General features: G+C 43.3%; 1 long non-coding RNA gene across 1 annotated transcript; it reads left to right on the top strand.

The window, feature by feature from the left end:
- Nucleotides 1–9,762: 9,762 nt before the first annotated feature.
- LOC135364512 (uncharacterized) lies at nucleotides 9,763–17,357 on the top strand. Its single transcript, XR_010411736.1, has 3 exons — nucleotides 9,763–10,113; nucleotides 11,719–11,792; nucleotides 14,384–17,357. It is a non-coding gene; the product is annotated as an uncharacterized LOC135364512 (long non-coding RNA).
- The last annotated feature ends 203 nt before the right edge of the window (nucleotides 17,358–17,560 follow it).

The following is a 17,560-nucleotide window of genomic DNA, read 5'->3' as shown; positions in this document are numbered from 1 at the left end:
CCCCATCATGGACACTCAGAATCCACACCTGGAAGGTTGGCCCCAACAGACAGCTAGTGAATCACAGGTGCAGAAGCTGGTACTAACGCACCCCTTCTCTTTTGTCCCCATCTCCTGGCAAGACTAGAAAGGCCGCTTGCTAGAAAGCCAGAGGGCTGTGACCTCACACTGCAAGGTTCTTGTCCTCATCACACGTTGCACTCCTGGGTGGGAGACTTTATGTTTTAGAGCAGTTCTGGGTTCACAGCAGAATTGAGGGGAAGGTGCAAAGATCTCCCACGAACCCCCGGTCCTCCCAAAGCCTCCCCACTATCAACATTCCCACCAGGTGGTACATTTGTTACAATCAATGAACGTACACTGACACGTCATCATCACCCAGAAACTGGTTCATGAAGGTCCTTTTTGGTGATGTATATTCTATGGGTTTGGACAGATATATAATGACAGGTGTCCACCACTGTGGTATATCACACAAAGTAGTTTCACTGCCCTAAAAATCCCCTGTGCTCCACCTGTCCATCCCTTCTCTCCTCCCTACCCCTGGCAACCACTGATCTTTTATTGTCTCCATAGTTTTGTCTTTTCCAAAATGTCTTATATTTGGAATCATGCGGTATGGAGCCTTTTCAAATTGTCTTCTTTCACTTAGTAAGATGCATTGACTTTTCCTCCACGTCTGTTCATGGCTTGAGAGCTCGTTTCTTCTTCCTGCTGCCTTGTCCGGATGGAGCACAGTTTATTTACCCGTCCACCCACTGAAGGGCACCTTGCATGATTCCAAGCTTTGGCAATTATAAACAAGCTATTATTTTTAATGAGTGAATCAAGCAATGCCTCTCAGGCTTTTCTATCAAAATGTCTTTACTGATAAAAGTGAATAGAAATGTTGAGTAGGTCACGAAGTGGTTTGGGTCATTTGTCATAAGAGAGAGTTTCTGGGAGTTTCCTATTTTATCCTAATATTTCTGGCAAATTTGCATCCCACTCTATTTTTTTATTATTAAAGATAATAATTATATCTTCTTATTAAAAAGTATATCTTCCCCAAATTTCATTCTCAGGGGGAAAGGATATTTCTTCCTTCCCCAGCATTGCAGTTTTTCAGGTGGAATCCTTTTACACCCTGATATTCTGAAATTATCACGACTAAATCAAAGCACAAAAGTATACAGATGCCAAGTGAGTATGTGCACACCGTCTCCAACAAACAAAATGAAATCCTTAAATCACTGAAGTTGGCTAAGTGGGCTCTTAATTTCCTACGTGTTCCATTTTAAAAGGAAAGCCTCAGCATGCCATTTTATTAAGAATTTCAGTTGATTTGACTTGAGTGGACATTTTTCTTCTGAATGAGGACTTTGGCAATGGATGAGTCAGCATTTCGTGCAATTAATTGAAGGCCACTTAGCAGACCGTGGGGTGCAGAAAGACAATGTCTGGCGATCACTGCGCTAATCCAAACTCAAAATCCATTTTGGAGAGTCTTGTACCCGAGCTCTGAGTCAGCGGTCTATTGTCGCCCTCCCAGCACCTGCTTCCTAATGACACCATAATTAGATCAGGATAATTACTTTGATTTCTATTATTTCTGCTCAGAACACCTTAGAATCTTAGAGTCACAATGCCATCAGGGACCTTAGAGCTTGTCCCTTTCAACTTCCATATTCAGAGGAGGTGAGAGCAACCAGAGATTTTAAGTGATCTGCCCGATATCAGATCACACAGATGGCTATGCACATACATAAATTAACCATATTATTAAATGACTGAAATACCTCATCGTGTACCTGTATGCCGAGTGCGGAGAATCCCTGTGTGCTATATTTTGGGAAAGAATGCCAGCATTTTTCAGTTCTCAGGCATGCTCTCTTTCTTGCACATACCTTCCAATTATTTGCTCAAATTTTTTGTGCCCTTGCTCTCCTTCTGACTCTGCTCTGACACCACTCTGCTGTTGTGGCCTCTAAAAAGGTGTTTCTGTTTCATCCTTCACTCCCTGAAGCCCCTGCCTTGTGCCTTCACCCTGATGGGGGCACAGGAGCTCGGGGTCATGTGACTAGTGAATGCCCATATTCCTAAAGCCGGCATCTGGAACTCTGTCATGCACTTCTTTGCCCTCTGTCTTGAAATCGGACCCATCTACTTGGCTTATCCCTAATCCATGCCCTGTGCTGACATCCATAAGACTGAATTTGCAGCCCTGCGGGCCCTGTCAGTTCCCCATCAGAGCCCACACGCCGAGGCAGCTATGTCAGTCGTTCTGTGCTCTTGCTGCGACCACACCAGCGAGCTCTGTCGGCCCCTCTCCCAGGGCCAGCGGCCACTGCCCCATTGAAGGGGAAAGGCTGCAAAGCCTAGGGAGACAGGACATAGCAGGTGCATCAGGAGGCTGTGCTGTCTCCTTCCTCCTCCTCAATAAAAGGTGCCTGATGTTGGCAAAACCCTCTCCCCGGGAGCAGGGCGGGCAGAGCAGGAATCCCAGGGGTGCCAACTTTCAGGAAGTGCGATGTGAAGGCATCAAGGTGAACCTGCTGAGGAAGGCACGGGACTCAAGGGCTGGAAGCAGAGGCCAAGGGGCTCAGATTCATGGACAGTAGCACAATACTCAGATCATGAGGAAGGAAGCCCACGGTGGTGCTGCTGGCGGCCCCACCACCCTGCACCCCGGCTGCCTGGGAGCCTCTGGGTGGGGCAGGAGACTGCGCCTCCGAGCAGGGACTGTGGATTCCTGAGTGCACAGCATTCTCCCTGTTGGGTCTGAGGCTTTATTTCAAAAGCAGCTTCCTTACTGTTTTCTCAGTCGGGGCCTCCCACGAGGCTGAGAAATATAATAATCTTTGCAAATATGTCAGTCACTTGGATGGAATTTAACAGCCTGTTAGCAAAGGTGTAGATGAAGAGGGAAAGTCTTGTTGGTATTTTTAGAGCGGTCTTCCTCTGAGATTCTGCTCACCGGCCCGTAGAGTTCGCCTGCACCCCTCTTCTCAGCTTACTCTGTTCTTCAGTAAAAATGTGGATAGAAGATTTTTCCCCCCCATGTGTGGCCCTACTGTTTAAATATGTTTGGTATCAAGGGTAAGTTTTTTGGACACATCCAAAAGGAGAATAAGAAATTTCAACTATAAGCTTAGATGCGTTAGGTAAGATTCTATCCCTTTTGGCAGAGACAAGGCTCACCTGACTGTTTTATTACAGGTAAAACCCTTTTGCAGGGGCCAAATATTGAAGTGGGGAAGGGTTGGCACTGGCCTGGAGTTTGCCTTATACAGGAAGCAGTCACACAATGCCTTCCGGGATGCTTTGCTTTTGGCCGCCAGTCAGAAATGGGAAGTGCAGACAACGTGCACCCTGAGCTCAAGGTCCTGCCCCAGAGTCTGTGTTCACGCTTACCATCTCAACCTTCTAGTTCACATCCAATTTGTCTTACTGGGACATTAATAGCCACCTTAGCCAGTAGGCAAACACAATGTGGTATTATTTAGAACTTGGTTATTGAAAATATATTCATCTTTTGAATATTGACCTTTTCATGGTTAGTAGGGCATGATGGATGATTGTGGCCTCCAACTTGATAGTCTCTCCAGATGGACCGGCTGAAAGCCGTCTATACATGTTGAGGCAGGAGAAGTGGAGATGTGGGGACTTTATGGAAAAGAGGTCGGCTGATGATAATTTTAACAAATTCAACCAGATTTTCAACACTAAGTTAAACTTGCTCCAGGATGATTCGAGAGGCTTTGTGAGGCAGCAAGACAAATTAGAGACAGGGACACCATGGGCTGGAGGGGCCGGGGTGTGGCATGGGCTGGAGGGGCCGGGGTGTGGCAGTGCATCTGTGGGCGTGGGGGGGGGGGCGGCTAACTCCAGGAAGTGCAACAGTAACCCTGGCAAGGAGCAGGGGAATGAGGCCAACAGCTTCCTAGGGATGCTCAGCCACCCGTGAGCTCTTGTGCAAGTGATGTATACATAACGTGTTCTATTATAACAGTGTATAATCACATACACTATAGATGTGACGCATATGTACCATATATGTAAAACACATAGACTGTAACAAGCATACTACAGTATAACATACTGTATATTATATATAATATATGTCATTTATTATTTTTAATAGTCTTTTTTTAAAGATTTTATTTATTTATTTATTTGAGAGAGAGAGCACAAGCGAGGGAGAGAGGTAGAAGGAGAGGGAGCAGCAGACTCCCCACCAAGCAGGAGCCTGATGGGGGCCTTGATCCCAGGACCCCAAGATCATGACCTGAGCCGAAGGCAGACGCTTAACTGACTGAGCCACCCAGGCGCCCTATAATGTATGTTATAATGTAGCATATAAAATATAAGCTATATTATGATATACAGTATATATTATAGTAGATACACATATCTTATATAAAATATATAATACATATATCTCTCATAAATTACTATATAATACATCACACATATTATGTTAAAATATATAATGTGTATGTATTATGATAAAATAAAATAAAATATATAACTTATGTAATATAACATAATAATGCATATACTATATAATAATATATGATAATATATAATATACTTTATATCTATTATACAATATGTTATATAATAATTATATTTATGATCAATTATATTAGTAGAACATTATCTTTGCAATTAATTATAATTCTATTTTAATTATAGATATTACCTATGTCTGAATATATTGCAAAAACTCCCCAAGAGGAAGTAGATTGAAGTTGAGTGATGAGGTATTTTTCAGGAGAAAATGACAACGCATGTGTGTTTTCGTGCCGTTCGGGTCATTTCTTTTAAACTACCACCATCAGCAGTTTCGAGATCCCGAGTGCCAGTGGGGGGGTCACATGGCTGCTCAGGGCTTGTGGGTGCTCCATTAGCCTGTTTTCCACCATACAGGCTCTCCGCTCTCTGCTGGCGGCATGTCATCTTTCATTAGAGGGAGAAATTACACATATTGTATAAACAATGAACGTGCTGCTTTGGCCCATCCATTTGTAAGAAAAACATGTGGGGTTTTATGGAAATGAGTTACAGCTCCGCTTTCCTGGCACCATCACAGATGCCTTCAGTGCAAACACCAGCTTTGTGCATCTCTGCGTCCTGAAAAGACAATGTGTAGCCCTCACTGAGGGGCTTCCATTCATCTTCGAAAGATGTGTCAGTTAAATCGTTTTTGCCAAAGCGTGCTGCACGCAGAGAAATGTTGATTTTGGTAGTAGTCTAGCAGCCACTCACCGATCATTTGTAGGATGAAAAGAGAGAGCTTTCATTCCTCAGTATTGCTGCAAATGAAACCCTCTCTATCCAACACCAACTTCACCCTTGACGACGCCTAATGAAATGGAAACGTCCCATCACCCTATCACAGTGGGTCCGTACAGCGGTACTGTTTCCGGGGAGATGATCTTCCTCAAAGGGCTTTGCAGCTTGCTTGCTGGATGACCTTGGGCAAACTGCTCTTTGAAACTCACAAGGTCCTGATGATGATGGAATGAGATAATGTATGTAACAGTGCTTTTCAAACCTAAAGAAGAATGAACTAGTATTCTTTGCTGTCATGTTAGTGCGATGTCTAGGAGAGTGCTTGCTATCTGTTGAGCTGGACGCCTGGGCATTGAGTAGTTCACATTGTACAAGATCTCTGTGCATCAAAATTCAAAGTTATCAACTTTAATTATGTTGATATGGGGTACTAAAAATATACATATACCATCTTACAAACTCAGGATGATTACTGAGTAGTTTTTTTTTTTTTTTTAAAGAGAAGTATAGTTTTCTTCTTGTTCTTTCTTTTTTATATTGTACTTTAGAAAAAAATCCAAGTAAAAATATTCCACAGTATCACTTTGAAGAAGGAAATTGTGCAGTCAGTAAATAACTTCATGAAATTTTGTTTTCATTGAAAATTGAGCATTTGAGGCAGACTTTACACAAAGAAGAGCCTACTAAAAATTGCTTCTTAGCCCCACAGATTCTTTGCTGATTTTTCCATATAGAAGAACTGATCATGCATTTGCTCAACAAATATTTATTGAGCTTCTACTATGTTCTTTGCTGAACTGACTGGGCACTGAACACTGGTCTTTGAAGGCTTGTTCATGTCATGATTTGGATGTCAGAGGAGAGGGCTCTCCCCCTGCTCACTGAGCCTCGAAGTCCCCCCACATTAGCAACAGTAATGTCAGGAATGTGCCTGCGAGAAGTAATCTGAAGGACCCGTGACTCAGTGCCATATATTTGCAAGATAAGCTTGTCAGAGAGGAAATACTTCCTTCTACCCTCTCAGAATCTGTGGTGGAGGAGCTACACTACCATGAGGAGTCTTCAGAAGGAAAATGAAGATCTGACAGAGCCATTAGGCCCCAAAGCTGGCATGCCTTTTACACAAAGAATGGTAGATTCTGGGGATGTCACAAGAGAAAGGGGCTGAGGCCGGGGCAGTCAAATGTGAGACAATAAGGGGGAGATCTTAAGGGAGCTCATGGGAGATCAGGGTCATTTTAGCAGGTGTGTTTACACAGTTTCATTTTGGCATCGATAACAATGTGCTGCTCTTCCTGGCGCAGGGAGGTGCTTTCTCGAGGAAAATTGGATGACCTGCTTTTGGGTAGAAAAAGGAAGGTCAGCCAGCCTGCCCCGCACATGCTGATTCTCGAGTGCCTTCAACTCAAAGGAATCCATATACCAACATGGTATATTTTGGGGTGGCACGTGCTGAACCCCTTCAAGCTTTAGAAACTCGTGCATCATTAATAGTCATAAGGGAGCAGTAAGAACTGAGACCGTCTCGCATAACTTACTGAGATTGCTAGGCAGCAGTGAGAGGTCTCTGGGACACGGCCTCACTTGCTGGTCTCTGATGGTCGGGAACAGAGCACAGTTGCTCCTCAATGTCTGGTGTTTGTGAGAAAGTCAAGAGTGTTGTTGGTGAAATCCGCAGGCCAGTACATCAGGCTCCTGGGATTTATGGCCCCCAAACAGACCTACATCCAGATTCTTGTAGGAAAGCCTGCTGACTATTTATGGGAAAGTCCACACTGAATCTTGCAAGCCTTGGAGTTTTAGATAACGAGTTATTTATTTAAAGTTGTATCCCCAAGTCTGTACTCCAATCTGCACCACAAATATTTGGCCAGACAATGAAATACTAAGCTTACGTTGCATCTCGATACCCTGGAAACCTCATTTATTTTAGCTGATTCATTCCTCTTGTCAGGGCAATGGTGCTGTAGAGAGAGCTCTTCTTAAAAGGAAAATAGAAATTGTGAATTTAATTTTAATTTTTTCATAACTTTAAGTCCACTTTCTTCTGGTAAGAAGGAATGTGTTATCCAAAGCCATAAAGATTAAAGTAATTCTTCATATATTCTAGGTACAAAATACTCCTCTCTTCGTGTTCAAGCAAATGATATTAGGTACACGGAGATCCTGTGTCAAGCTTTCATTCCAAGCAATGAGCTATACGGTTATTTATTCCAGTTATTTGCCTTTTTGCTATGTGCTTCTATGTTTAAATCATAATCTCTGCCAGTAGGTAAGGGGAGGTAAGAAAAAATAAGCAATAAACTTTGCAACTTAACCATTTGATTTTTCTGGACTTAGTGGGAATGAATAACATATACCTCGTACTTCCTAATTTGAAGGAAAACTCTCTGATCTAATCTTAGTAGGCAGTGGGCATGGCATCCTGAGATAAGTCTAGAAGAAAGAAGAATATTAAAATCAGGTGAAAGTAAATTATTCTTAGTTGTTTTTTTTTTTTTTTTAAGATTTTATTTATTTATTTGAGAGAGAGAGAATGAGAGACAGAGAGCACGAGAGGGAGGAGGGTCAGAGGGAGAAGCAGACTCCCTGCTGAGCAGGGAGCCCGATGCGGGACTCGATCCCGGGACTCCAGGATCATGACCTGAGCCGAAGGCAGTCGCTTAACCAACTGAGCCACCCAGGCGCCCTCTTAGTTGTTTTAAAAAGGACACCATTTACGGGGCGCCTGAGTGGCTCAGTCGTTGAGCGTCTGCCTTCGGCTCGGGTCGTGATCCCGGGATCCTGGGATCGAGCCCCGCGTCGGGCTCCCTGCTTGGTGGGAAGCCTGCTTCTCCCTCTCCCACTCCCCCTGCTTGTGTTCTCTCTCTCTCTCTCTGTTAAATAAATAAAAATTAAAAAAAAAAAAAAGGACACCATTTACACTGATTTCCAGTTTTGTGATAATATGAAGATAGAGTTTCCTCTATCAGGTGTTAATCTCTTCAGAAAAACTTAAAAAGAGATTCAGCCTTGCAGTTCTAAGTGTGAATCCTTATCTCAATATTTATTTTGTCTTTTATTTTCTTTACCCCATGTTAATTAAAACACCCGCAGTGTAACATGTCAGATGTGAATATGTCAGAAGTTGATCTACCACTTCTTTGACTTCCTTTAATTTCTACATGAAGAGAAACGCCTACTTCTTATAATTTCCTCCTATAGTCAGGGTAAAATCACTATTCTGTCCTGAGCACTCTCATACTTGGAGATTGACGTGTGAAATCGGACCCTTCCTTCACCCAGACGCAAGATGTGTCCCAAAGAGGGTTTTCAGGAGGCCAGTGAATCAAGTTGGAGAAGTTCAAGTGTGTTGGGAATGACCACCAGCTTGAGGTCAAAACACCACCATAGGTTTTCCCTTGAAGACTATAGGTAAATTGTTAAAATCCAGGGACACTGTTAAAATTGTGCTGCATGTGACTTCCTACCAAGAAACTGGATAATCTAATTAAGCCAGGATCCCAGGGAGGTTCTATGCTTGGTGGTTCCTGTTTTAAATTGGATACTTAGTCTTAGGGAATCATATTATCAAACTTTTAGAAATCTGAACCACATACTTGGAGAATCTTATTTATCTGTTGCTTAAAAGGGTTTCAAGTCCATGAAATGTTAAAATCATGACAAGGAGAAGAGGTAGTTCCAACAAATGCAGCTGGGGCAGCTGAGCACGTCAGGGTCCAAATGTACATTATGAAGGGCACCAGTGGTCTAAATAAGGACAAAAGGGAGACCTGTGCAGGGATAAATATCACCTGAATGTTTTATGTCCTTCGTGATGCTGCTGCATGAAGGGCTGACCTCCTAACCAGATGCTTGGACCAGAGGACTGCTTGGAAAGAAGCTGGAGCAGGGGTTATGCAGTCTGGTGCTGGCTGCCAGGAAGTTGTGGGGCCCTTGCTCCCCCTCTGTCTCTGCAGGACATCCCTGACCCCATCCCCGCCTTGGCATGTGCTCTGTGACTGGCACGCTCATCGCTCCCACGTCTTCCCCGCCCCGGTCATCCTAAGCGGTGCGGAGCAGTCACTGGGTGCCCCCACTTCGCTACCCGTCTTCGTGCGTTGATTCCTTTCAGTTTCTACAACAATCCTGCTGCGAGGGTGCAGTGTCTATGCCCGTTTCATTGCTAAGGAATGGAGGCGCAACGAGGGGATGTAGCCTGCCCAGAGCAGCAGTGCTAGAAGTGTCGGTGACTGGGAGCTGCCCCGAGGGGCCCCGAGCCCACCTGTACCTAGAGCGGTGCCATGCACACTGCCGGACCACCCACCCCGGGTCCCGAGCAAGACCCCCACCTTCCTTAGTGCCACCGATGCCAACCTGGAAACCATCCCTCAGAGGTGACGCTTCTGCTGAGTCTGTCTCTTGCTTGGACTCTGGTGAGGAGAAACATCCAGAACACATGTTTGGAAAAACCAAACCAAACACAGCGAAACTCTGAGTCATGGAATCAAAATTGAAACTTAGGCAAGAACTTAGAAATCCATCCCTGCTTTTACAGAGGAGGTTACGGCTGCTGGAGAGCAACATAGCTCCGCACAGAACTGTGCCGGGCTCCGGTGGGGCCGGGGCAGGCTTCGCGCCCTAGGGCCCCTGGCTCTGCGCGCAGACAATGTCTGTGCTCTGGCAGGAAGCTTCACACAGCCAGGCAGGCCTGCGGGGCAGGGGGCAGTCACGCCAGGTGCCGTCTGCCAGAATCATAGAGATGGACAGCAGGTGGATGCAGGAGAAAGTTGGAGAGAAGAGCACTGCGTTAAGGAGCTGGTGGGAGGTGGGAGGTTATGCAGCCTCCCCAAGAAGGTGAGTGGCCCAGGGGGCTGATCCCAAATCTGAGGACCAGGCCAACTCTGTCCCTAGATGTGCATGGAGTAGGGGAGGAGAATAATTTCCCCTCTGCTCTTCAAATCCATGGCTGAGCCCCGCCTGTAGTAGAGCATAGAGCATCAAGACAAACACAAACAGAAACATATGAACTCGCATACACACAGGAGATACCTGGAAAAATGGGCGGCTTAGATGTAGGCCTAAACACCATCCTGATGGGGAAGGAAGCTGCTGGAGACATCTCAGGGCAGAGTGACGGGTTAGGGGAGATGGCTGGGCCCTTAGAGGAACAGATGGGCGGGGTGACAGCTTGTGACATTCTGCGTGTCACCTTCTCCTCCTCTTCCTGGGTCCCGGGGAGGGGACTGAGGACATTGAGGTCCTTTTGGAGGATCTGTCTTCAGGCAGTTGAGGGGAGTTCAGAGAAAGCCTCCTCCTGCCCCTGCTGTCTCTCAAGTGCCTTCCATTCAAATAAGCAACATGCCACGGCTGCACATTTTGGGGTGGTGTGTCCTGGGCAGCTATGTGCACATTCTGGGGTGGCAATATCATCGGGGACAATTCTCCTCCTTTACTTTGGGAACTCCGTCCTCACCTTGCTCATGAGAAGAGCCCTGTGGGGCAGAGTCTGAAGGCCCCGATGCTGGCCCACTGAAGGGTGATGGAGTGCCCGGTGCTGGGGAGACTGGGGGCCACAGAGCCTGCTTCTCTACCATCATGTATCAGTAGAGCTGTCCTGAGGTGATGGCCTGGCCCGTCCTTACCCCTTCCCATCCCTCCCTTGGCCTTGTACCCCCTACTTCAAGTCTAGAGCCCTTTTTAACCACTTTGCTCATCAGAAAAACAAAGAGACACACAGACACATTTTGGTCTGGCCCTCCATATCATCAGCATGGCTCGCCACTTTCCATTCGGACCCTCCTTTACTCAGAATCTGTCTTCAGTGAGTTGTCACATTGTTTTGAGAAAACAGTACCTTGTAAACCATTTGGCCGATGTTCTTTAAAGCATGCTCTTTCAGACTGCAGAGTTTCATCTGCCTTCCCAACCTTGACCAACTCACCCCCCAACACACACAGGCACACCCAGAGTCGGGGGAGTGTGCCTGACAGAGAGGCAAGAAGCATGATTGTTAGGTTGTGGGCACATCATTTACAATTCTGAGTCTCTGTACGAGTGAAATCAGTTGGCTTAATGGGCTCAACATTGCTTTAACTCAGAACTTCCATCCTGTGCTTTCTTTTCTCTAGATTCTCATACTTTCCTTAAAATGGGAATTCTAGTTTGCCACCCCAGAGCCCCCCACCGCTCAGCACATGCCAGCCCCCAGACCCCTGGGGCACCTCCCCTGGAGCCCACTGCTCTTCCCTAGCCCAGTCATAAACCCCCACCCTGCCAGGTCCAGCGCAGCTTCGCACCTTGGGGGAACCCCTTAGGAGAGCATTTGACTCATTCCTGCGTTCCTAGGGCAAGGAACAAGCCCCCAAGAAAACAGAGAGGAAACAGACACTGTCTAAAGAAAATGAACTCAAATCTTGACTTGTGATTACTTTTCTCCCTAACTTATTCATCCTTCTCCAGTTTTTGCCCTTAAATAATTTGGAGGTGCTTACGGACAAGACGCTGGTTATTGGTCCCAGGTGAACAGAGAACAGGTGAGGTCAGGGTGGGTGAAAGGGCAAGATGATGACATCTAAGTGGCAGGATCACTTAACAACTCATGGGCAAAGCCAGGACGGGGTGTCTGAAGAGAGGAGTGGTGATCTCAGGTTCCACTTGAGAGAAGGAATGGTGGAAGTTATCGACGGGCTCGGTTTCAGTACGCCTTCCACATCTTCGTTAAAACTGCTGACATGTGCTCACACAGTCAGGTTCCCTCACTCACACACGCTCATCCCCACGCCCCCACGCTCACTCACACATACACACCCACGCACACACACGCTCGCTCACACTCACACACGCGCTCACACACTCATTCTCACACACCGCCCCAGTGCTCGCTCACATGCACACTCATGCACATGCACACATGACACACACTCACACCCTCATTCTCACACACACCACCCCCCACTCACACATACACACTCATGCACACAGACACCCACGCACACACACGCTCGCTCACACTCACACACATGCTCACACACTCATTCTCACACACACCACCCCAGTGCTCACTCACATGCACACATGACACACACTCACACCCTCATTCTCACACACACCACCCCCACTCACACATACACACTCATGCACACAGACACACTCACACACACTCACACACTCTTTCTCACACACGCCACCCCCACTCACACATACACACTCGTGCACACACACTCACTCAGGCTTATCCTCACACCCATACCACCCCCATGCTCACTCACGAATACATAGCTCATGCACACACACACTCACTGACACACATACATGCTCGCTCACACTCACACACACACACACACTCACACACACATACACACTCATCCTTTTGCCTCACTTCCAGGATTTGCAAAATTTTTCTCCACATGGTTCTGTGTAGAGCTGCAATTATACGTATTTATTGGGTACCTACCATGCATCAGAGAGTCCCCTAAAGGGTGTAGTATGACCCACTCCCCTTATAAAACACTTCTGAAATTTCTGCCTTTATGCGTTTGCTAGTTTTAGTGAATAGCAGTTTGTTGCTGATAATCCTAATGCTGCCCCTGGAAATGGTGTGTTATTTTCAGAGATTCATATCCTCCATGTGGGTTTGGAAACATCTGTTCAGACCAGAACATATCAGCTGAAGCTATATTTTGCTCCCCTCCATATGAGCCCAGGTGGTTACATCTAGATGCCATATACTATAAGTTTCAACTGTCTGCTACAAATTTTTATTTTAGTTTGCATGTCTGGTGAAACCAATTATTTAAGACAATAAGAACTCTTACATTTCTAAAGTCCTAAAAGTTAAAATCTCTAAGTGTGTGTGCGTATGTGTGTTTCTGCTAAGATGCTCTATGTTAGAAAATGTGTATAATCCATGTTATTAAAAAAAGATTAAACATTTACTCAGCGGATTTTAAAAATCTAAACAAAATGAACTTCAGTGGAGACATAGTGTCATGAAAGAAAATCACGGAAATTATGATGAAATTACTAGTTAATTCAACAAAGTAATACATATTTCATCATAGAAACATAAAACATGTTTCTTATAGATCACTATGTTGAGAAAAATGACAAAGCTATTCAAATGAGTAAAAAAAAGTCCATTTTCAGGTAATTTTGCTTCAGAAAGTAGGTTTCATGATGCTTCAGAACAGTGATCTTCAAATGTTTTCACTATTATAACATACTATATTAGTATATGAATATACTATATTTTGCAAACTGCAAGCTCTCAATCATTATTAAACAGATACAAAGTTTTTCTTCGTAAGTGGAATAGTTGCAAGCAATGAGAATTTCAGCACACCATATTATGGACAGACGGAAATGAAACTAAGGAATTGTTCTTTTAAATGTGGTCAGTGGACTTTTACTAACAACGGTCATTTGGTACTGACATCACCTATTAAAAGGACATACACAATTCAAAACAAGCAATTCAGCTGTGGGAATTCTTCCTGTTTCTCTTTGAACTGTATTCCAGCTGTATCCCTCTACAAATTTTATCTTAATGTAATATTTTTTCTTGAACATTTTTATCAATTGTTTCATTATTCCTTCTGTGAAGAAAACATATAAATTAAAAATGGAGTATTTTAATTCTGCCCACACAGCTCTAAATGTTACATTTTTCTTTTTTCTTTTTTTTTTTTAAAGATTTTATTTATTTATTTGACAAAGAGAGATAGCGAGAGCAGGAACACAAGCAGGGGGAGTGGGAGAGGGAGAAGCAGGCTCCCCACTGAGCAGGGAGCCTGGTTCAGGGCTCGATCCCAGGACTCCGGGGTCATGACCCGAGCCGAAGGCAGACACTCAAGGACTGAGCCACCCAGGCGCCCCAAATGTTACATTTTTCTATACTGAGTTATAATTAATATTTGTATAAGATTGATCAAAATAACAAATATATTGTACAACTTTATATTCAGAAAATCAAAGATAGAATTTAATTAGAAATGTGTGGCCTAATGAAATCGATGGGCATATTTTTTATGAGTTTATGTATCCATGGGTAATTACTACTTAATTGACAGAATGGGATAAGTGTAGCATTAAATCTATTTATAAGGCTTTTTTTTTTTTTTTTCAGTTGATGTGGGCCCTGAGAAGAGCTGGAGTGTCACAGAATTTCACTGAAGTATTTAAAACTTTTTCTGAATTATGTGAAACATACCAGTAATCTGTTGCAAAAAAAATGTAATCCATCAGTTCACAGATCAATTACGTTCTCTTTGAAAACAAATGATCAGACACAATGTGACTTAAAGAGGATGTGTTACCTTCCCATTGGTGTCCTCTGTGAGTCTCTGTTACTGCTCCTTGCTGTGTTACTTGCTTTGTGATATCGTGGAATGCCTATCTGCCTGACTTCCTCTGGGATGCTGTCCAGCCTGCAGGGATGGGATCATCGCCTCGGCTGCCCTCCCCCCACCCTCTCCTCTTCCCTCTGTCCTCCCCCTTTCACACTTAGCTTCACTTGATATTCCTCTAAAATTCTTCCACTCCTGAGGCATTTGATCAAGTGTTGATGATCTTAAGCATTCAGCAAGTTAACAAAACCGCGGAAGAGAATTACTTGCATGTTACAAAAAAAGTCTTTTTAGAAAAACGTGCATTAGTTCTTGTTGATAATTTCCAACTGTGCTGTTAACAGTGTGTGATATTCACTTTTAAAATATTTTATTGTATCTACTACTTAATGTGCAAATCAATTTGTTGGCCTGTATCAAAGCAGAGATTCTTGTTACACTCGCAGTATGGAAAGCCCTTTAATTATGATTACAAGCCCTGCCAGGGGAATCAATCATCCAGTTAAATTCCATAGAAAGATCCATAAAAAGCATTTTATCTAAATACATGAATCAGAGACTAAAACTGACCTACACATGAAAGTCTGTCGGTGCCCCTGGTAATGTCACCTGGCGTTCTTCCCTCTGGACCCCAGTGGGTTTGGACAGGTAATGGCATGCCAAAGCTCTCCAGGTTAGGAGGATTTGCAAGATAAGGCTTAGCTCTGCAGGGACTAAAAAAAGCTTCCCACATCTTCCCCTCCTTTTCTCAGGGAGTCTCCATACCCCCAACCATAACCACTCGGTAAGTATTTTTTTCTCTCATTTTGGCAGATCTTCGTTCTTGAGTTGCGTATTACCTTTGAAATGAATGAGTCATCATTTGGGTTTCTCCTTATTTAAAGGGATATGAACCTTAATAATTTTGTCTTTATTAATTTTTAATAGGGGTTTAAATAATGTTATCTATTTGGGAGAATCATAATCACATCTTTTAAAAGCCATCGAAGAGTAAAGTAAAAAAAGAGAAAATTAAAATAACTCCATTTCCCCATCCCTCTTTTTCCTTTACTCTTGAAAGCAAGACTCTTGAAAGTGATACAGTGACCACTGCCAAGGGTCACCCCAGCACAATGGTCCCATGTTGTAGGGTCTGAAACATACATTTTGGGGGACCTTCTTTAAAAATTAAAAAATAAGTAGAAAATTAATAATAAAGTAATGTTTTTAATCAGGAGAAAACAAATGAAATTGCAATTTTTATAAAAGCATTCAAATACAACAAATGTTATAAAATTCAGAAAATTAACATAATTGTCTTTTTAAAAAATATTTTATTTATTTATTAGAGAGAGAGAGAGAGAACACACGTGCATGAGTAAGGGGAGAGGCAGAGGGGGAGAGAGAGAGAGAGAGAGAGAGAGAAAATCCCAAGCAGATTCCATGCTCAACAGGGAGCCTGACCTGAGGCTCCATCTCATGACCCTGAGATCATGACCTGAGCAGAAATCAAGAGTCCGACACTCAACCGACTGAGCCACCCAGGCACCCCTAACATAATTGTCTTTTTATTTATTTATTTAAATTAAATTAATTGACATAATGTATTATTAGATTCAGAGGTAGAGTTTAATGATTCATCAGTTGCATATAACACCCAGCGCTAATGATAATGCATATAACATCACGTGCTCTCCTTCATGCCCATCACCCAGTTACCCCATCCCCCCACCCACCTCCCCTCCAGTAACCCTCAGTTTGTTTCCTATGATTAAGAATTTTTTATGGTTTATCTCCCTCTCTGATTTCATCTTGTTTTATTTTTTCCTCCCTTCCCCTATGATCCTCTGTTTTGTGTCTTAAATTCCACATATGAGTGAGATCATATGATAATTGTCTTTCTCTGATTGACTTATTTTGCTTAGCATAATACCCTCTAGTTCTATCCATGTCATTGCAAATGGCAAGATTTCTTTTTTGATGGCTGAGTAGTATTCCATTGTGTGTGTGTGTGTATCACATTATATTTTAATTAGCTGTCTAATATAACTCTGAAACCCTTAAAAATTATTGGTAGCATACATAATTCGGGTGTAAAGATTTGTTCTGCCATTTTTATAGAACAGACAGACAAATTTAGTCTTTCCTCTAGAATGGTTAGCAGACTATTTTTTTAATTAATAGTTTAGAAAAATATCTTCCAGTTTTACAACTCATTATTGGCAATGGTATATTCTGAAGACCTCTATCAAGTTTCTTTCTATGTAAACCCTAAGTTTGCAGGGCATTTCAAGATTTTTAAATTGTACTCATATTTAATGGAATTGATTGATGATACTCATTAACCAGCTTTTCAAAAATGTCCCATTTCTAGTGGCATAGTATGTGTTTCATGTTAACATAATCAATGCCAGGATTTTGTGTCAGATAAGCAAGAATTTTCAAACTTCTTGGCAATGGGTCTAGATGATGCACATCTCTTCATTGTTATTATCAGAAAATTCAAAAAGCCTTTTGTGGCTTCTGTTTGAAATTTATTTCTTATCCTTAATGAATTACTGCTTTTGGTGTCATCTGAAAAAAAGTTTATTACATTTTCTACTCAATATTGGAATAAGGGTTTTATTTTCAATACACATCTTTCTGTTTTGTTTCATATTCCATTATCTTTTGGACTATGCTTTGTGTTTTACTTAATAATATATTTGAAAATAATTGAAACATACCTATTGTATGTGTATAAATGAGGAACTTGTAATTCCTTATTTCTTATTGAAATTGTAATTCCTATTCCTTATTGAAACTTTTTTTTTTTAAAGATTTTATTTAGGGGCGCCTGGGTGGCTCAGTCGGTTAAGCGTCTGCCTTCGGCTCAGGTCATGATCCCAGGGTCCTGGGATCGAGCCCCGCATCGGGCTCCCTGCTCAGCGGGGAGCCTGCTTCTCCCTCTCTGCTGCTCCCCCTGCTTGTGCTCTATC

Source organism: Mirounga angustirostris, unplaced genomic scaffold (assembly GCF_029215605.1).
Source record: "Mirounga angustirostris isolate CCGP_5_RB_7025 unplaced genomic scaffold, mMirAng1.0.hap1 SCAF_5, whole genome shotgun sequence".
NCBI classification, from domain to species: domain Eukaryota; kingdom Metazoa; phylum Chordata; class Mammalia; order Carnivora; family Phocidae; genus Mirounga; species Mirounga angustirostris.
The sequence above is the reverse complement of the archived record's forward strand: the minus strand, read 5'-3'. Positions and strand labels throughout refer to the sequence as shown.